We start from the raw sequence: 22,658 nt of genomic DNA on the forward strand, positions 1-22,658 counted from the left end.
GCACCGCGACCTCCAGGCACCCCGGAGTTTCTGAAAAAAAATTTTCTGCGATTTTCACGAAACCACTTTTCTTCAACTTGAATTGGGCTAAAAATCTATCCCTGAAAATAAAAATACTCTGAGTAGTGTGGAAATGCTGATCCTTACCCTGCCTGGGTTGTCCACTGATCATTTCCGAGAACTCTATCTGAAGTTCTCTGGGCATGGGATTTTGACATATTCCTCAAACCAAAACGAATGAGTAGGAAACAATCAAGACAACAGATAGAACCACTTGTATTTGAATGAGTTTCAAGCATGCTTGGGTGCTCGAGTGATCTGAGTGACTCGGTTTTGGAATACAACTGTCGCGTGGTGCACCGCGACCTCCAGGCACCCCGGAGTTTCTGAAAAAAAAATTTCTGCGATTTTCACGAAACCACTTTTCTTCAACTTGAATTGGGCTAAAAATCCATCCCTGAAAATAAAAATTCTCTGAGTAGTGTGGAAATGCTGATCCTTACCCTGTCTGGGTTGTCCACTGAGCATTTCCGCTAACTCTATCTGAAGTTCTCTGGGCATGGGATTTTGACATATTCCCCAAACCAAAAGGAATGAGTGGGAAACAATCAAGACAACAGATAGAAGCACTTGCATTTGAATGAGTTTCAAGCATGCTTGGGTGCTCGTGTGATCTGAGTGACTCAGTTTTGGAATACAACTGTCGCGTAGTGCACCGCGATCTCCAGGCACCCCGGAGTTTCTGAAAAAAAATTTTCTGCGATTTTCACGAAACCACTTTTCTTGAACTTGAATTGGGCTAAAAATCCATCCCTGAAAATAAAAATTCTCTGAGTAGTGTGGAAATGCTGATCCTTACCCTGCCTGGGTTGTCCACTGAGCATTTCCACGAACTCTATCTGAAGTTCTCTGGGCATGGGATTTTGACATATTCCCCAAACCAAAAGGAATGAGTGGGAAACAATCAAGACAACAGATAGAAGCACTTGCATTTGAATGAGTTTCAAGCATGCTTGGGTGCTCGTGTGATCTGAGTGACTCAGTTTTGGAATACAACTGTCGCGTGGTGCACCGCGACCTCCAGGCACCCCGGAGTTTCTGAAAAAAAATTTTCTGCGATTTTCACGAAACCACTTTTCTTCAACTTGAATTGGGCTAAAAATCCATCCCTGAAAATAAAAATTCTCTGAGTAGTGTGGAAATGCTGATCCTTACCCTGTCTGGGTTGTCCACTGAGCATTTCCGCTAACTCTATCTGAAGTTCTCTGGGCATGGGATTTTGACATATTCCCCAAACCAAAAGGAATGAGTGGGAAACAATCAAGACAACAGATAGAAGCACTTGCATTTGAATGAGTTTCATGCATGCTTGGGTGCTCGTGTGATCTGAGTGACTCAGTTTTGGAATACAACTGTCGCGTAGTGCACCGCGATCTCCAGGCACCCCGGAGTTTCTGAAAAAAAATTTTCTGCGATTTTCACGAAACCACTTTTCTTCAACTTGAATTGGGCTAAAAATCCATCCCTGAAAATAAAAATTCTCTGAGTAGTGTGGAAATGCTGATCCTTACCCTGCCTGGGTTGTCCACTGAGCATTTCCGCGAACTCTATCTGAAGTTCTCTGGGCATGGGATTTTGACATATTCCCCAAACCAAAAGGAATGAGTGGGAAACAATCAAGACAACAGATAGAAGCACTTGCATTTGAATGAGTTTCAAGCATGCTTGGGTGCTCGTGTGATCTGAGTGACTCAGTTTTGGAATACAACTGTCGCGTGGTTCACCGCGACCTCCAGGCACCCCGGAGTTTCTGAAAAAAAATTTTCTGCGATTTTCACGAAACCACTTTTCTTCAACTTGAATTGGGCTAAAAATCCATCCCTGAAAATAAAAATTCTCTGAGTAGTGTGGAAATGCTGATCCTTACCCTGCCTGGGTTGTCCACTGAGCATTTCCGCGAACTCTATCTGAAGTTCTCTGGGCATGGGATTTTGACATTTTCCCCAAACCAAAAGGAATGAGTGGGAAACAATCAAGACAACAGATAGAAGCACTTGCATTTGAATGTGTTTCAAGCATGCTTGGGTGCTCGTGTGATCTGAGTGACTCAGTTTTGGAATACAACTGTCGCGTGGTGCACCGCGACCTCCAGGCACCCCGGAGTTTCTGAAAAAAAATTTTCTGCGATTTTCACGAAACCACTTTTCTTCAACATGAATTGGACTAAAAATCCATCCCTGAAAATAAAAATTCTCTGAGTAGTGTGGAAATGCTGATCCTTACCCTGCCTGGGTTGTCCACTGAGTATTTCCGCGAACTCTATCTGAAGTTCTCTGGGCATGGGATTTTGACATTTTCCCCAAACCAAAAGGAATGAGTGGGAAACAATCAAGACAACAGATAGAAGCACTTGCATTTGAATGTGTTTCAAGCATGCTTGGGTGCTCGTGTGATCTGAGTGACTCAGTTTTGGAATACAACTGTCGCGTGGTGCACCGCGACCTCCAGGCACCCCGGAGTTTCTGAAAAAAAATTTTCTGCGATTTTCACGAAACCACTTTTCTTCAACTTGAATTGGGCTAAAAATCCATCCCTGAAAATAAAAATTCTCTGAGTAGTGTGGAAATGCTGATCCTTACCCTGCCTGGGTTGTCCACTGAGCATTTCCGCGAACTCTATCTGAAGTTCTCTGGGCATGGGAATTTGACATATTCCCCAAACCAAAAGGAATGAGTGGGAAACAATCAAGACAACAGATAGAACCACTTGTATTTGAATGAGTTTCAAGCATGCTTGGGTGCTCGTGTGATCTGAATGACTTGGATTTGGAATACAACTGTCGCGTGGTGCACCGCGACCTCCAGGCACCCCGGAGTTTCTGAAAAAAAATTTTCTGCGATTTTCACGAAACCACTTTTCTTCAACTTGAATTGGGCTAAAAATCCATCCCTGAAAATAAAAATACTCTGAGTAGTGTGGAAATGCTGATCCTTACCCTGCCTGGGTTGTCCACTGATCATTTCCGAGAACTCTATCTGAAGTTCTCTGGGCATGGGATTTTGACATATTCCTCAAACCAAAACGAATGAGTAGGAAACAATCAAGACAACAGATAGAACCACTTGTATTTGAATGAGTTTCAAGCATGCTTGGGTGCTCGTGTGATCTGAGTGACTCAGTTTTGGAATACAACTGTCGCGTGGTGCACCGCGACCTCCAGGCACCCCGGAGTTTCTGAAAAAAAATTTTCTGCGATTTTCACGAAACCACTTTTCTTCAACTTGAATTGGGCTAAAAATCCATCCCTGAAAATAAAAATTCTCTGAGTAGTGTGGAAATGCTGATCCTTACCCTGCCTGGGTTGTCCACTGAGCATTTCCGCGAACTCTATCTGAAGTTCTCTGGGCATGGGATTTTGACATATTCCCCAAACCAAAAGGAATGAGTGGGAAGCAATCAAGACAACAGGTAGAACCACTTGTATTTGAATGAGTTTCAAGCATGCTTGGGTGCTCGTGTGATCTGAGTGACTCAGTTTTGGAATACAACTGTCGCGTGGTGCACCGCGATCTCCAGGCACCCCGGAGTTTCTGAAAAAAAATTTTCTGCGATTTTCACGAAACCACTTTTCTTGAACTTGAATTGGGCTAAAAATCCATCCCTGAAAATAAAAATTCTCTGAGTAGTGTGGAAATGCTGATCCTTACCCTGCCTGGGTTGTCCACTGAGCATTTCCACGAACTCTATCTGAAGTTCTCTGGGCATGGGATTTTGACATATTCCCCAAACCAAAAGGAATGAGTGGGAAACAATCAAGACAACAGGTAGAACCACTTTTATTTGAATGAGTTTCAAGCATGCTTGGGTGCTCGTGTGATCTTAGTGACTTGGATTTGGAATACAACTGTCGCGTGGTGCACCGCGACCTCCAGGCACCCCGGAGTTTCTGAAAAAAAATTTTCTGCGATTTTCACGAAACCACTTTTCTTCAACTTGAATTGGGCTAAAAATCCATCCCTGAAAATAAAAATTCTCTGAGTAGTGTGGAAATGCTGATCCTTACCCTGCCTGGGTTGTCCACTGAGCATTTCCGCGAACTCTATCTGAAGTTCTCTGGGCATGGGATTTTGACATATTCCCCAAACCAAAAGGAATGAGTGGGAAACAATCAAGACAACAGATAGAAGCACTTGCATTTGAATGAGTTTCAAGCATGCTTGGGTGCTCGTGTGATCTGAGTGACTCAGTTTTGGAATACAACTGTCGCGTGGTGCACCGCGACCTCCAGGCACCCCGGAGTTTCTGAAAAAAAATTTTCTGCGATTTTCACGAAACCACTTTTCTTCAACTTGAATTGGGCTAAAAATCCATCCCTGAAAATAAAAATTCTCTGAGTAGTGTGGAAATGCTGATCCTTACCCTGCCTGGGTTGTCCACTGAGCATTTCCGCGAACTCTATCTGAAGTTCTCTGGGCATGGGATTTTGACATATTCCCCAAACCAAAAGGAATGAGTGGGAAACAATCAAGACAACAGATAGAAGCACTTGCATTTGAATGAGTTTCAAGCATGCTTGGGTGCTCGTGTGATCTGAGTGACTCAGTTTTGGAATACAACTGTCGCGTGGTGCACCGCGACCTCCAGGCACCCCGGAGTTTCTGAAAAAAAATTTTCTGCGATTTTCACGAAACCACTTTTCTTCAACTTGAATTGGGCTAAAAATCCATCCCTGAAAATAAAAATTCTCTGAGTAGTGTGGAAATGCTGATCCTTACCCTGCCTGGGTTGTCCACTGAGCATTTCCGCGAACTCTATCTGAAGTTCTCTGGGCATGGGAATTTGACATATTCCCCAAACCAAAAGGAATGAGTGGGAAACAATCAAGACAACAGATAGAAGCACTTGCATTTGAATGAGTTTCAAGCATGCTTGGGTGCTCGTGTGATCTGAGTGACTCAGTTTTGGAATACAACTGTCGCGTGGTGCACCGCGACCTCCAGGCACCCCGGAGTTTCTGAAAAAAAATTTTCTGCGATTTTCACGAAACCACTTTTCTTCAACTTGAATTGGGCTAAAAATCCATCCCTGAAAATAAAAATACTCTGAGTAGTGTGGAAATGCTGATCCTTACCCTGCCTGGGTTGTCCACTGATCATTTCCGAGAACTCTATCTGAAGTTCTCTGGGCATGGGATTTTGACATATTCCTCAAACCAAAACGAATGAGTAGGAAACAATCAAGACAACAGATAGAACCACTTGTATTTGAATGAGTTTCAAGCATGCTTGGGTGCTCGTGTGATCTGAGTGACTCAGTTTTGGAATACAACTGTCGCGTGGTGCACCGCGACCTCCAGGCACCCCGGAGTTTCTGAAAAAAAATTTTCTGCGATTTTCACGAAACCACTTTTCTTCAACTTGAATTGGGCTAAAAATCCATCCCTGAAAATAAAAATTCTCTGAGTAGTGTGGAAATGCTGATCCTTACCCTGCCTGGGTTGTCCACTGAGCATTTCCGCGAACTCTATCTGAAGTTCTCTGGGCATGGGATTTTGACATATTCCCCAAACCAAAAGGAATGAGTGGGAAGCAATCAAGACAACAGGTAGAACCACTTGTATTTGAATGAGTTTCAAGCATGCTTGGGTGCTCGTGTGATCTGAGTGACTCAGTTTTGGAATACAACTGTCGCGTGGTGCACCGCGATCTCCAGGCACCCCGGAGTTTCTGAAAAAAAATTTTCTGCGATTTTCACGAAACCACTTTTCTTGAACTTGAATTGGGCTAAAAATCCATCCCTGAAAATAAAAATTCTCTGAGTAGTGTGGAAATGCTGATCCTTACCCTGCCTGGGTTGTCCACTGAGCATTTCCGCGAACTCTATCTGAAGTTCTCTGGGCATGGGATTTTGACATATTCCCCAAACCAAAAGGAATGAGTGGGAAACAATCAAGACAACAGATAGAAGCACTTGCATTTGAATGAGTTTCAAGCATGCTTGGGTGCTCGTGTGATCTGAGTGACTCAGTTTTGGAATACAACTGTCGCGTGGTGCACCGCGACCTCCAGGCACCCCGGAGTTTCTGAAAAAAAATTTTCTGCGATTTTCACGAAACCACTTTTCTTCAACTTGAATTGGGCTAAAAATCCATCCCTGAAAATAAAAATTCTCTGAGTAGTGTGGAAATGCTGATCCTTACCCTGCCTGGGTTGTCCACTGAGCATTTCCGCGAACTCTATCTGAAGTTCTCTGGGCATGGGATTTTGACATATTCCCCAAACCAAAAGGAATGAGTGGGAAACAATCAAGACAACAGATAGAAGCACTTGCATTTGAATGAGTTTCAAGCATGCTTGGGTGCTCGTGTGATCTGAGTGACTCAGTTTTGGAATACAACTGTCGCGTGGTGCACCGCGACCTCCAGGCACCCCGGAGTTTCTGAAAAAAAATTTTCTGCGATTTTCACGAAACCACTTTTCTTCAACTTGAATTGGGCTAAAAATCCATCCCTGAAAATAAAAATTCTCTGAGTAGTGTGGAAATGCTGATCCTTACCCTGCCTGGGTTGTCCACTGAGCATTTCCGCGAACTCTATCTGAAGTTCTCTGGGCATGGGAATTTGACATATTCCCCAAACCAAAAGGAATGAGTGGGAAACAATCAAGACAACAGATAGAAGCACTTGCATTTGAATGAGTTTCAAGCATGCTTGGGTGCTCGTGTGATCTGAGTGACTCAGTTTTGGAATACAACTGTCGCGTGGTGCACCGCGACCTCCAGGCACCCCGGAGTTTCTGAAAAAAAATTTTCTGCGATTTTCACGAAACCACTTTTCTTCAACTTGAATTGGGCTAAAAATCCATCCCTGAAAATAAAAATTCTCTGAGTAGTGTGGAAATGCTGATCCTTACCCTGTCTGGGTTGTCCACTGAGCATTTCCGCTAACTCTATCTGAAGTTCTCTGGGCATGGGATTTTGACATATTCCCCAAACCAAAAGGAATGAGTGGGAAACAATCAAGACAACAGATAGAAGCACTTGCATTTGAATGAGTTTCAAGCATGCTTGGGTGCTCGTGTGATCTGAGTGACTCAGTTTTGGAATACAACTGTCGCGTAGTGCACCGCGATCTCCAGGCACCCCGGAGTTTCTGAAAAAAAATTTTCTGCGATTTTCACGAAACCACTTTTCTTCAACTTGAATTGGGCTAAAAATCCATCCCTGAAAATAAAAATTCTCTGAGTAGTGTGGAAATGCTGATCCTTACCCTGCCTGGGTTGTCCACTGAGCATTTCCACGAACTCTATCTGAAGTTCTCTGGGCATGGGATTTTGACATATTCCCCAAACCAAAAGGAATGAGTGGGAAACAATCAAGACAACAGATAGAAGCACTTGCATTTGAATGAGTTTCAAGCATGCTTGGGTGCTCGTGTGATCTGAGTGACTCAGTTTTGGAATACAACTGTCGCGTGGTGCACCGCGACCTCCAGGCACCCCGGAGTTTCTGAAAAAAAATTTTCTGCGATTTTCACGAAACCACTTTTCTTCAACTTGAATTGGGCTAAAAATCCATCCCTGAAAATAAAAATTCTCTGAGTAGTGTGGAAATGCTGATCCTTACCCTGTCTGGGTTGTCCACTGAGCATTTCCGCTAACTCTATCTGAAGTTCTCTGGGCATGGGATTTTGACATATTCCCCAAACCAAAAGGAATGAGTGGGAAACAATCAAGACAACAGATAGAAGCACTTGCATTTGAATGAGTTTCATGCATGCTTGGGTGCTCGTGTGATCTGAGTGACTCAGTTTTGGAATACAACTGTCGCGTAGTGCACCGCGATCTCCAGGCACCCCGGAGTTTCTGAAAAAAAATTTTCTGCGATTTTCACGAAACCACTTTTCTTCAACTTGAATTGGGCTAAAAATCCATCCCTGAAAATAAAAATTCTCTGAGTAGTGTGGAAATGCTGATCCTTACCCTGCCTGGGTTGTCCACTGAGCATTTCCGCGAACTCTATCTGAAGTTCTCTGGGCATGGGATTTTGACATATTCCCCAAACCAAAAGGAATGAGTGGGAAACAATCAAGACAACAGATAGAAGCACTTGCATTTGAATGTGTTTCAAGCATGCTTGGGTGCTCGTGTGATCTGAGTGACTCAGTTTTGGAATACAACTGTCGCGTGGTGCACCGCGACCTCCAGGCACCCCGGAGTTTCTGAAAAAAAATTTTCTGCGATTTTCACGAAACCACTTTTCTTCAACATGAATTGGACTAAAAATCCATCCCTGAAAATAAAAATTCTCTGAGTAGTGTGGAAATGCTGATCCTTACCCTGCCTGGGTTGTCCACTGAGTATTTCCGCGAACTCTATCTGAAGTTCTCTGGGCATGGGATTTTGACATTTTCCCCAAACCAAAAGGAATGAGTGGGAAACAATCAAGACAACAGATAGAAGCACTTGCATTTGAATGTGTTTCAAGCATGCTTGGGTGCTCGTGTGATCTGAGTGACTCAGTTTTGGAATACAACTGTCGCGTGGTGCACCGCGACCTCCAGGCACCCCGGAGTTTCTGAAAAAAAATTTTCTGCGATTTTCACGAAACCACTTTTCTTCAACTTGAATTGGGCTAAAAATCCATCCCTGAAAATAAAAATTCTCTGAGTAGTGTGGAAATGCTGATCCTTACCCTGCCTGGGTTGTCCACTGAGCATTTCCGCGAACTCTATCTGAAGTTCTCTGGGCATGGGAATTTGACATATTCCCCAAACCAAAAGGAATGAGTGGGAAACAATCAAGACAACAGATAGAACCACTTGTATTTGAATGAGTTTCAAGCATGCTTGGGTGCTCGTGTGATCTGAATGACTTGGATTTGGAATACAACTGTCGCGTGGTGCACCGCGACCTCCAGGCACCCCGGAGTTTCTGAAAAAAAAATTTCTGCGATTTTCACGAAACCACTTTTCTTCAACTTGAATTGGGCTAAAAATCCATCCCTGAAAATAAAAATACTCTGAGTAGTGTGGAAATGCTGATCCTTACCCTGCCTGGGTTGTCCACTGATCATTTCCGAAAACTCTATCTGAAGTTCTCTGGGCATGGGATTTTGACATATTCCTCAAACCAAAACGAATGAGTAGGAAACAATCAAGACAACAGATAGAACCACTTGTATTTGAATGAGTTTCAAGCATGCTTGGGTGCTCGTGTGATCTGAGTGACTCAGTTTTGGAATACAACTGTCGCGTGGTGCACCGCGACCTCCAGGCACCCCGGAGTTTCTGAAAAAAAATTTTCTGCGATTTTCACGAAACCACTTTTCTTCAACTTGAATTGGGCTAAAAATCCATCCCTGAAAATAAAAATTCTCTGAGTAGTGTGGAAATGCTGATCCTTACCCTGCCTGGGTTGTCCACTGAGCATTTCCGCGAACTCTATCTGAAGTTCTCTGGGCATGGGATTTTGACATATTCCCCAAACCAAAAGGAATGAGTGGGAAGCAATCAAGACAACAGGTAGAACCACTTGTATTTGAATGAGTTTCAAGCATGCTTGGGTGCTCGTGTGATCTGAGTGACTCAGTTTTGGAATACAACTGTCGCGTGGTGCACCGCGATCTCCAGGCACCCCGGAGTTTCTGAAAAAAACTTTTCTGCGATTTTCACGAAACCACTTTTCTTGAACTTGAATTGGGCTAAAAATCCATCCCTGAAAATAAAAATTCTCTGAGTAGTGTGGAAATGCTGATCCTTACCCTGCCTGGGTTGTCCACTGAGCATTTCCAGGAACTCTATCTGAAGTTCTCTGGGCATGGGATTTTGACATATTCCCCAAACCAAAAGGAATGAGTGGGAAACAATCAAGACAACAGGTAGAACCACTTTTATTTGAATGAGTTTCAAGCATGCTTGGGTGCTCGTGTGATCTTAGTGACTTGGATTTGGAATACAACTGTCGCGTGGTGCACCGCGACCTCCAGGCACCCCGGAGTTTCTGAAAAAAAAATTTCTGCGATTTTCACGAAACCACTTTTCTTCAACTTGAATTGGGCTAAAAATCCATCCCTGAAAATAAAAATTCTCTGAGTAGTGTGGAAATGCTGATCCTTACCCTGCCTGGGTTGTCCACTGAGCATTTCCGCGAACTCTATCTGAAGTTCTCTGGGCATGGGATTTTGACATATTCCCCAAACCAAAAGGAATGAGTGGGAAACAATCAAGACAACAGATAGAAGCACTTGCATTTGAATGAGTTTCAAGCATGCTTGGGTGCTCGTGTGATCTGAGTGACTCAGTTTTGGAATACAACTGTCGCGTGGTGCACCGCGACCTCCAGGCACCCCGGAGTTTCTGAAAAAAAATTTTCTGCGATTTTCACGAAACCACTTTTCTTCAACTTGAATTGGGCTAAAAATCCATCCCTGAAAATAAAAATTCTCTGAGTAGTGTGGAAATGCTGATCCTTACCCTGCCTGGGTTGTCCACTGAGCATTTCCGCGAACTCTATCTGAAGTTCTCTGGGCATGGGATTTTGACATATTCCCCAAACCAAAAGGAATGAGTGGGAAACAATCAAGACAACAGATAGAAGCACTTGCATTTGAATGAGTTTCAAGCATGCTTGGGTGCTCGTGTGATCTGAGTGACTCAGTTTTGGAATACAACTGTCGCGTGGTGCACCGCGACCTCCAGGCACCCCGGAGTTTCTGAAAAAAAATTTTCTGCGATTTTCACGAAACCACTTTTCTTCAACTTGAATTGGGCTAAAAATCCATCCCTGAAAATAAAAATTCTCTGAGTAGTGTGGAAATGCTGATCCTTACCCTGCCTGGGTTGTCCACTGAGCATTTCCGCGAACTCTATCTGAAGTTCTCTGGGCATGGGATTTTGACATATTCCCCAAACCAAAAGGAATGAGTGGGAAACAATCAAGACAACAGATAGAAGCACTTGCATTTGAATGAGTTTCAAGCATGCTTGGGTGCTCGTGTGATCTGAGTGACTCAGTTTTGGAATACAACTGTCGCGTGGTGCACCGCGACCTCCAGGCACCCCGGAGTTTCTGAAAAAAAATTTTCTGCGATTTTCACGAAACCACTTTTCTTCAACTTGAATTGGGCTAAAAATCCATCCCTGAAAATAAAAATTCTCTGAGTAGTGTGGAAATGCTGATCCTTACCCTGCCTGGGTTGTCCACTGAGCATTTCCGCGAACTCTATCTGAAGTTCTCTGGGCATGGGATTTTGACATATTCCCCAAACCAAAAGGAATGAGTGGGAAACAATCAAGACAACAGATAGAAGCACTTGCATTTGAATGAGTTTCAAGCATGCTTGGGTGCTCGTGTGATCTGAGTGACTCAGTTTTGGAATACAACTGTCGCGTGGTGCACCGCGACCTCCAGGCACCCCGGAGTTTCTGAAAAAAAATTTTCTGCGATTTTCACGAAACCACTTTTCTTCAACTTGAATTGGGCTAAAAATCCATCCCTGAAAATAAAAATTCTCTGAGTAGTGTGGAAATGCTGATCCTTACCCTGCCTGGGTTGTCCACTGAGCATTTCCGCGAACTCTATCTGAAGTTCTCTGGGCATGGGAATTTGACATATTCCCCAAACCAAAAGGAATGAGTGGGAAACAATCAAGACAACAGATAGAAGCACTTGCATTTGAATGAGTTTCAAGCATGCTTGGGTGCTCGTGTGATCTGAGTGACTCAGTTTTGGAATACAACTGTCGCGTGGTGCACCGCGACCTCCAGGCACCCCGGAGTTTCTGAAAAAAAATTTTCTGCGATTTTCACGAAACCACTTTTCTTCAACTTGAATTGGGCTAAAAATCCATCCCTGAAAATAAAAATTCTCTGAGTAGTGTGGAAATGCTGATCCTTACCCTGTCTGGGTTGTCCACTGAGCATTTCCGCTAACTCTATCTGAAGTTCTCTGGGCATGGGATTTTGACATATTCCCCAAACCAAAAGGAATGAGTGGGAAACAATCAAGACAACAGATAGAAGCACTTGCATTTGAATGAGTTTCAAGCATGCTTGGGTGCTCGTGTGATCTGAGTGACTCAGTTTTGGAATACAACTGTCGCGTAGTGCACCGCGATCTCCAGGCACCCCGGAGTTTCTGAAAAAAAATTTTCTGCGATTTTCACGAAACCACTTTTCTTCAACTTGAATTGGGCTAAAAATCCATCCCTGAAAATAAAAATTCTCTGAGTAGTGTGGAAATGCTGATCCTTACCCTGCCTGGGTTGTCCACTGAGCATTTCCACGAACTCTATCTGAAGTTCTCTGGGCATGGGATTTTGACATATTCCCCAAACCAAAAGGAATGAGTGGGAAACAATCAAGACAACAGATAGAAGCACTTGCATTTGAATGAGTTTCAAGCATGCTTGGGTGCTCGTGTGATCTGAGTGACTCAGTTTTGGAATACAACTGTCGCGTGGTGCACCGCGACCTCCAGGCACCCCGGAGTTTCTGAAAAAAAATTTTCTGCGATTTTCACGAAACCACTTTTCTTCAACTTGAATTGGGCTAAAAATCCATCCCTGAAAATAAAAATTCTCTGAGTAGTGTGGAAATGCTGATCCTTACCCTGCCTGGGTTGTCCACTGAGCATTTCCGCGAACTCTATCTGAAGTTCTCTGGGCATGGGATTTTGACATATTCCCCAAACCAAAAGGAATGAGTGGGAAACAATCAAGACAACAGATAGAAGCACTTGCATTTGAATGTGTTTCAAGCATGCTTGGGTGCTCGTGTGATCTGAGTGACTCAGTTTTGGAATACAACTGTCGCGTGGTGCACCGCGACCTCCAGGCACCCCGGAGTTTCTGAAAAAAAATTTTCTGCGATTTTCACGAAACCACTTTTCTTCAACATGAATTGGACTAAAAATCCATCCCTGAAAATAAAAATTCTCTGAGTAGTGTGGAAATGCTGATCCTTACCCTGCCTGGGTTGTCCACTGAGTATTTCCGCGAACTCTATCTGAAGTTCTCTGGGCATGGGATTTTGACATTTTCCCCAAACCAAAAGGAATGAGTGGGAAACAATCAAGACAACAGATAGAAGCACTTGCATTTGAATGTGTTTCAAGCATGCTTGGGTGCTCGTGTGATCTGAGTGACTCAGTTTTGGAATACAACTGTCGCGTGGTGCACCGCGACCTCCAGGCACCCCGGAGTTTCTGAAAAAAAATTTTCTGCGATTTTCACGAAACCACTTTTCTTCAACTTGAATTGGGCTAAAAATCCATCCCTGAAAATAAAAATTCTCTGAGTAGTGTGGAAATGCTGATCCTTACCCTGCCTGGGTTGTCCACTGAGCATTTCCGCGAACTCTATCTGAAGTTCTCTGGGCATGGGAATTTGACATATTCCCCAAACCAAAAGGAATGAGTGGGAAACAATCAAGACAACAGATAGAACCACTTGTATTTGAATGAGTTTCAAGCATGCTTGGGTGCTCGTGTGATCTGAATGACTTGGATTTGGAATACAACTGTCGCGTGGTGCACCGCGACCTCCAGGCACCCCGGAGTTTCTGAAAAAAAAATTTCTGCGATTTTCACGAAACCACTTTTCTTCAACTTGAATTGGGCTAAAAATCCATCCCTGAAAATAAAAATACTCTGAGTAGTGTGGAAAAGCTGATCCTTACCCTGCCTGGGTTGTCCACTGATCATTTCCGAAAACTCTATCTGAAGTTCTCTGGGCATGGGATTTTGACATATTCCTCAAACCAAAACGAATGAGTAGGAAACAATCAAGACAACAGATAGAACCACTTGTATTTGAATGAGTTTCAAGCATGCTTGGGTGCTCGTGTGATCTGAGTGACTCAGTTTTGGAATACAACTGTCGCGTGGTGCACCGCGACCTCCAGGCACCCCGGAGTTTCTGAAAAAAAATTTTCTGCGATTTTCACGAAACCACTTTTCTTCAACTTGAATTGGGCTAAAAATCCATCCCTGAAAATAAAAATTCTCTGAGTAGTGTGGAAATGCTGATCCTTACCCTGCCTGGGTTGTCCACTGAGCATTTCCGCGAACTCTATCTGAAGTTCTCTGGGCATGGGATTTTGACATATTCCCCAAACCAAAAGGAATGAGTGGGAAGCAATCAAGACAACAGGTAGAACCACTTGTATTTGAATGAGTTTCAAGCATGCTTGGGTGCTCGTGTGATCTGAGTGACTCAGTTTTGGAATACAACTGTCGCGTGGTGCACCGCGATCTCCAGGCACCCCGGAGTTTCTGAAAAAAACTTTTCTGCGATTTTCACGAAACCACTTTTCTTGAACTTGAATTGGGCTAAAAATCCATCCCTGAAAATAAAAATTCTCTGAGTAGTGTGGAAATGCTGATCCTTACCCTGCCTGGGTTGTCCACTGAGCATTTCCAGGAACTCTATCTGAAGTTCTCTGGGCATGGGATTTTGACATATTCCCCAAACCAAAAGGAATGAGTGGGAAACAATCAAGACAACAGGTAGAACCACTTTTATTTGAATGAGTTTCAAGCATGCTTGGGTGCTCGTGTGATCTTAGTGACTTGGATTTGGAATACAACTGTCGCGTGGTGCACCGCGACCTCCAGGCACCCCGGAGTTTCTGAAAAAAAAATTTCTGCGATTTTCACGAAACCACTTTTCTTCAACTTGAATTGGGCTAAAAATCCATCCCTGAAAATAAAAATTCTCTGAGTAGTGTGGAAATGCTGATCCTTACCCTGCCTGGGTTGTCCACTGAGCATTTCCGCGAACTCTATCTGAAGTTCTCTGGGCATGGGATTTTGACATATTCCCCAAACCAAAAGGAATGAGTGGGAAACAATCAAGACAACAGATAGAAGCACTTGCATTTGAATGAGTTTCAAGCATGCTTGGGTGCTCGTGTGATCTGAGTGACTCAGTTTTGGAATACAACTGTCGCGTGGTGCACCGCGACCTCCAGGCACCCCGGAGTTTCTGAAAAAAAATTTTCTGCGATTTTCACGAAACCACTTTTCTTCAACTTGAATTGGGCTAAAAATCCATCCCTGAAAATAAAAATTCTCTGAGTAGTGTGGAAATGCTGATCCTTACCCTGCCTGGGTTGTCCACTGAGCATTTCCGCGAACTCTATCTGAAGTTCTCTGGGCATGGGATTTTGACATATTCCCCAAACCAAAAGGAATGAGTGGGAAACAATCAAGACAACAGATAGAAGCACTTGCATTTGAATGAGTTTCAAGCATGCTTGGGTGCTCGTGTGATCTGAGTGACTCAGTTTTGGAATACAACTGTCGCGTGGTGCACCGCGACCTCCAGGCACCCCGGAGTTTCTGAAAAAAAATTTTCTGCGATTTTCACGAAACCACTTTTCTTCAACTTGAATTGGGCTAAAAATCCATCCCTGAAAATAAAAATTCTCTGAGTAGTGTGGAAATGCTGATCCTTACCCTGCCTGGGTTGTCCACTGAGCATTTCCGCGAACTCTATCTGAAGTTCTCTGGGCATGGGAATTTGACATATTCCCCAAACCAAAAGGAATGAGTGGGAAACAATCAAGACAACAGATAGAAGCACTTGCATTTGAATGAGTTTCAAGCATGCTTGGGTGCTCGTGTGATCTGAGTGACTCAGTTTTGGAATACAACTGTCGCGTGGTGCACCGCGACCTCCAGGCACCCCGGAGTTTCTGAAAAAAAATTTTCTGCGATTTTCACGAAACCACTTTTCTTCAACTTGAATTGGGCTAAAAATCCATCCCTGAAAATAAAAATTCTCTGAGTAGTGTGGAAATGCTGATCCTTACCCTGTCTGGGTTGTCCACTGAGCATTTCCGCTAACTCTATCTGAAGTTCTCTGGGCATGGGATTTTGACATATTCCCCAAACCAAAAGGAATGAGTGGGAAACAATCAAGACAACAGATAGAAGCACTTGCATTTGAATGAGTTTCAAGCATGCTTGGGTGCTCGTGTGATCTGAGTGACTCAGTTTTGGAATACAACTGTCGCGTAGTGCACCGCGATCTCCAGGCACCCCGGAGTTTCTGAAAAAAAATTTTCTGCGATTTTCACGAAACCACTTTTCTTCAACTTGAATTGGGCTAAAAATCCATCCCTGAAAATAAAAATTCTCTGAGTAGTGTGGAAATGCTGATCCTTACCCTGCCTGGGTTGTCCACTGAGCATTTCCGCGAACTCTATCTGAAGTTCTCTGGGCATGGGATTTTGACATATTCCCCAAACCAAAAGGAATGAGTGGGAAACAATCAAGACAACAGATAGAAGCACTTGCATTTGAATGAGTTTCAAGCATGCTTGGGTGCTCGTATGATCTGAGTGACTCAGTTTTGGAATACAACTGTCGCGTGGTTCACCGCGACCTCCAGGCACCCCGGAGTTTCTGAAAAAAAATTTTCTGCGATTTTCACGAAACCACTTTTCTTCAACTTGAATTGGGCTAAAAATCCATCCCTGAAAATAAAAATTCTCTGAGTAGTGTGGAAATGCTGATCCTTACCCTGCCTGGGTTGTCCACTGAGCATTTCCGCGAACTCTATCTGAAGTTCTCTGGGCATGGGATTTTGACATATTCCCCAAACCAAAAGGAATGAGTGGGAAACAATCAAGACAACAGATAGAAGCACTTGCATTTGAATGTGTTTCAAGCATGCTTGGGTGCTCGTGTGATCTGAGTGACTCAGTTTTGGAATACAACTGTCGCGTGGTGCACCGCGACCTCCAGGCACCCCGGAGTTTCTGAAAAAAAAATTTCTGCGATTTTCACGAAACCACTTTTCTTCAACTTGAATTGGACTAAAAATCCATCCCTGAAAATAAAAATTTTCTGAGTAGTGTGGAAATGCTGATCCTTACCCTGCCTGGGTTGTCCACTGAGCATTTCCGCGAACTCTATCTGAAGTTCTCTGGGCATGGGAATTTGACATATTCCCCAAACCAAAAGGAATGAGTGGGAAACAATCAAGACAACAGGTAGAACCACTTGTATTTGAATGAGTTTCAAGCATGCTTGGGTGCTCGTGTGATCTTAGTGACTTGGATTTGGAATACAACTGTCGCGTGGTGCACCGCGACCTCCAGGCACCCCGGAGTTTCTGAAAAAAAATTTTCTGCGATTTTCACGAAACCACTTTTCTTCAACTTGAATTGGGCTAAAAATCCATCCCTGAAAATAAAAATTCTCTGAGTAGTGTGGAAATGCTGATCCTTACCCTGCCTGGGTTGTCCACTGAGCATTTCCGCGAACTCTATCTGAAGTTCTCTGGGCATGGGATTTTGACATTTTCCCCAAACCAAAAGGAATGAGTGGGAAACAATCAAGACAACAGATAGAAGCACTTGCATTTGAATGTGTTTCAAGCATGCTTGGGTGCTCGTGTGATCTGAGTGACTCAGTTTTGGAATACAACTGTCGCGTGGTGCACCGCGACCTCCAGGCACCCCGGAGTTTCTGAAAAAAAATTTTCTGCGATTTTCACGAAACCACTTTTCTTCAACTTGAATTGGGCTAAAAATCCATCCCTGAAAATAAAAATTCTCTGAGTAGTGTGGAAATGCTGATCCTTACCCTGCCTGGGTTGTCCACTGAGCATTTCCGCGAACTCTATCTGAAGTTCTCTGGGCATGGGAATTTGACATATTCCCCAAACCAAAAGGAATGAGTGGGAAACAATCAAGACAACAGATAGAACCACTTGTATTTGAATGAGTTTCAAGCATTCTTGGGTGCTCGTGTGATCTGAATGACTTGGATTTGGAATACAACTGTCGCGTGGTGCACCGCGACCTCCAGGCACCCCGGAGTTTCTGAAAAAAAATTTTCTGCGATTTTCACGAAACCACTTTTCTTCAACTTGAATTGGGCTAAAAATCCATCCCTGAAAATAAAAATACTCTGAGTAGTGTGGAAATGCTGATCCTTACCCTGCCTGGGGTGTCCACTGATCATTTCCGAGAACTCTATCTGAAGTTCTCTGGGCATGGGATTTTGACATATTAATCAAAACAAAACGAATGAGTAGAAAACAATCAAGACAACAGATAGAACCACTTGTATTTGAATGAGTTTCAAGCATGCTTGGGTGCTCGAGTGATCTGAGTGACTCGGTTTTGGAATACAACTGTCGCGTGGTGCACCGCGACCTCCAGGCACCCCGGAGTTTCTGAAAAAAAAATTTCTGCGATTTTCACGAAACCACTTTTCTTCAACTTGAATTGGGCTAAAAATCCATCCCTGAAAATAAAAATTCTCTGAGTAGTGTGGAAATGCTGATCCTTACCCTGCCTGGGTTGTCCACTGAGCATTTCCACGAACTCTATCTGAAGTTCTCTGGGCATGGGATTTTGACATATTCCCCAAACCAAAAGGAATGAGTGGGAAACAATCAAGACAACAGGTAGAACCACTTGTATTTGAATGAGTTTCAAGCATGCTTGGGTGCTCGTGTGATCTTAGTGACTTGGATTTGGAATACAACTGTCGCGTGGTGCACCGCGACCTCCAGGCACCCCGGAGTTTCTGAAAAAAAATTTTCTGCGATTTTCACGAAACCACTTTTCTTCAACTTGAATTGGGCTAAAAATCCATCCCTGAAAATAAAAATTCTCTGAGTAGTGTGGAAATGCTGATCCTTACCCTGCCTGGGTTGTCCACTGAGCATTTCCGCTAACTCTATCTGAAGTTCTCTGGGCATGGGATTTTGACATATTCCCCAAACCAAAAGGAATGAGTGGGAAACAATCAAGACAACAGATAGAAGCACTTGCATTTGAATGAGTTTCAAGCATGCTTGGGTGCTCGTGTGATCTGAGTGACTCAGTTTTGGAATACAACTGTCGCGTTGTGCACCGCGATCTCCAGGCACCCCGGAGATTCTGAAAAAAAATTTTCTGCGATTTTCACGAAACCACTTTTCTTGAACTTGAATTGGGCTAAAAATCCATCCCTGAAAATAAAAATTCTCTGAGTAGTGTGGAAATGCTGATCCTTACCCTGCCTGGGATGTCCACTGAGCATTTCCGCGAACTCTATCTGAAGTTCTCTGGGCATGGGATTTTGACATTTTCCCCAAACCAAAAGGAATGAGTGGGAAACAATCAAGACAACAGATAGAACCACTTGTATTTGAATGAGTTTCAAGCATGCTTGGGTGCTCGAGTGATCTGAGTGACTCGGTTTTGGAATACAACTGTCGCGTGGTGCACCGCGACCTCCAGGCACCCCGGAGTTTCTGAAAAAAAATTTTCTGCGATTTTCACGAAACCACTTTTCTTCAACTTGAATTGGGCTAAAAATCCATCCCTGAAAATAAAAATTCTCTGAGTAGTGTGGAAATGCTGATCCTTACCCTGCCTGGGTTGTCCACTGAGCATTTCCGCTAACTCTATCTGAAGTTCTCTGGGCATGGGATTTTGACATACTCACCAAACCAAAAGGAATGAGTGGGAAACAATCAAGACAACAGATAGAAGCACTTGCATTTGAATGAGTTTCAAGCATGCTTGGGTGCTCGTGTGATCTGAGTGACTCAGTTTTGGAATACAACTGTCGCGTGGTGCACCGCGACCTCCAGGCACCCCGGAGTTTCTAAAAAAAAATTTTCTGCGATTTTCACGAAACCACTTTTCTTCAACTTGAATTGGGCTAAAAATCCATCCCTGAAAATAAAAATTCTCTGAGTAGTGTGGAAATGCTGATCCTTACCCTGCCTGGGTTGTCCACTGAGCATTTCCGCGAACTCTATCTGAAGTTCTCTGGGCATGGGATTTTGACATATTCCCCAAACCAAAAGGAATGAGTGGGAAACAATCAAGACAACAGATAGAAGCACTTGCATTTGAATGAGTTTCAAGCATGCTTGGGTGCTCGTGTGATCTGAGTGACTCAGTTTTGGAATACAACTGTCGCGTGGTGCACCGCGACCTCCAGGCACCCCGGAGTTTCTGAAAAAAAATTTTCTGCGATTTTCACGAAACCACTTTTCTTGAACTTGAATTGGGCTAAAAATCCATCCCTGAAAATAAAAATTCTCTGAGTAGTGTGGAAATGCTGATCCTTACCCTGCCTGGGTTGTCCACTGAGCATTTCCGCGAACTCTATCTGAAGTTCTCTGGGCATGGGATTTTGACATATTCCCCAAACCAAAAGGAATGAGTGGGAAACAATCAAGACAACAGATAGAAGCACTTGCATTTGAATGAGTTTCAAGCATGCTTGGGTGCTCGTGTGATCTGAGTGACTCAGTTTTGGAATACAACTGTCGCGTGGTGCACCGCGACCTCCAGGCACCCCGGAGTTTCTGAAAAAAAAATTTCTGCGATTTTCACGAAACCACTTTTCTTCAACTTGAATTGGGCTAAAAATCCATCCCTGAAAATAAAAATTCTCTGAGTAGTGTGGAAATGCTGATCCTTACCCTGTCTGGGTTGTCCACTGAGCATTTCCGCTAACTCTATCTGAAGTTCTCTGGGCATGGGATTTTGACATATTCCCCAAACCAAAAGGAATGAGTGGGAAACAATCAAGACAACAGATAGAAGCACTTGCATTTGAATGAGTTTCAAGCATGCTTGGGTGCTCGTGTGATCTGAGTGACTCAGTTTTGGAATACAACTGTCGCGTAGTGCACCGCGATCTCCAGGCACCCCGGAGTTTCTGAAAAAAAATTTTCTGCGATTTTCACGAAACCACTTTTCTTGAACTTGAATTGGGCTAAAAATCCATCCCTGAAAATAAAAATTCTCTGAGTAGTGTGGAAATGCTGATCCTTACCCTGCCTGGGTTGTCCACTGAGCATTTCCACGAACTCTATCTGAAGTTCTCTGGGCATGGGATTTTGACATATTCCCCAAACCAAAAGGAATGAGTGGGAAACAATCAAGACAACAGATAGAAGCACTTGCATTTGAATGAGTTTCAAGCATGCTTGGGTGCTCGTGTGATCTGAGTGACTCAGTTTTGGAATACAACTGTCGCGTGGTGCACCGCGACCTCCAGGCACCCCGGAGTTTCTGAAAAAAAATTTTCTGCGATTTTCACGAAACCACTTTTCTTCAACTTGAATTGGGCTAAAAATCCATCCCTGAAAATAAAAATTCTCTGAGTAGTGTGGAAATGCTGATCCTTACCCTGTCTGGGTTGTCCACTGAGCATTTCCGCTAACTCTATCTGAAGTTCTCTGGGCATGGGATTTTGACATATTCCCCAAACCAAAAGGAATGAGTGGGAAACAATCAAGACAACAGATAGAAGCACTTGCATTTGAATGAGTTTCAAGCATGCTTGGGTGCTCGTGTGATCTGAGTGACTCAGTTTTGGAATACAACTGTCGCGTAGTGCACCGCGATCTCCAGGCACCCCGGAGTTTCTGAAAAAAAATTTTCTGCGATTTTCACGAAACCACTTTTCTTCAACTTGAATTGGGCTAAAAATCCATCCCTGAAAATAAAAATTCTCTGAGTAGTGTGGAAATGCTGATCCTTACCCTGCCTGGGTTGTCCACTGAGCATTTCCGCGAACTCTATCTGAAGTTCTCTGGGCATGGGATTTTGACATATTCCCCAAACCAAAAGGAATGAGTGGGAAACAATCAAGACAACAGATAGAAGCACTTGCATTTGAATGAGTTTCAAGCATGCTTGGGTGCTCGTGTGATCTGAGTGACTCAGTTTTGGAATACAACTGTCGCGTGGTGCACCGCGACCTCCAGGCACCCCGGAGTTTCTGAAAAAAAATTTTCTGCGATTTTCACGAAACCACTTTTCTTCAACTTGAATTGGGCTAAAAATCCATCCCTGAAAATAAAAATTCTCTGAGTAGTGTGGAAATGCTGATCCTTACCCTGCCTGGGTTGTCCACTGAGCATTTCCGCGAACTCTATCTGAAGTTCTCTGGGCATGGGATTTTGACATATTCCCCAAACCAAAAGGAATGAGTGGGAAACAATCAAGACAACAGATAGAAGCATTTGCATTTGAATGAGTTTCAAGCATGCTTGGGTGCTCGTGTGATCTGAGTGACTCAGTTTTGGAATACAACTCTCGCGTGGTGCACCGCGACCTCCAGGCACCCCGGAGTTTCTGAAAAAAAATTTTCTGCGATTTTCACGAAACCACTTTTCTTCAACTTGAATTGGGCTAAAAATCCATCCCTGAAAATAAAAATTCTCTGAGTAGTGTGGAAATGCTGATCCTTACCCTGCCTGGGTTGTCCACTGAGCATTTCCGCGAACTCTATCTGAAGTTCTCTGGGCATGGGAATTTGACATATTCCCCAAACCAAAAGGAATGAGTGGGAAACAATCAAGACAACAGATAGAAGCACTTGCATTTGAATGAGTTTCAAGCATGCTTGGGTGCTCGTGTGATCTGAGTGACTCAGTTTTGGAATACAACTGTCGCGTGGTGCACCGCGACCTCCAGGCACCCCGGAGTTTCTGAAAAAAAATTTTCTGCGATTTTCACGAAACCACTTTTCTTCAACTTGAATTGGGCTAAAAATCCATCCCTGAAAATAAAAATTCTCTGAGTAGTGTGGAAATGCTGATCCTTACCCTGTCTGGGTTGTCCACTGAGCATTTCCGCTAACTCTATCTGAAGTTCTCTGGGCATGGGATTTTGACATATTCCCCAAACC

Source organism: Lepisosteus platostomus, chromosome 4, assembly GCF_059453375.1.
Source record: "Lepisosteus platostomus isolate fLepPlt1 chromosome 4, fLepPlt1.hap1, whole genome shotgun sequence".
Classification (NCBI taxonomy): domain Eukaryota; kingdom Metazoa; phylum Chordata; class Actinopteri; order Semionotiformes; family Lepisosteidae; genus Lepisosteus; species Lepisosteus platostomus.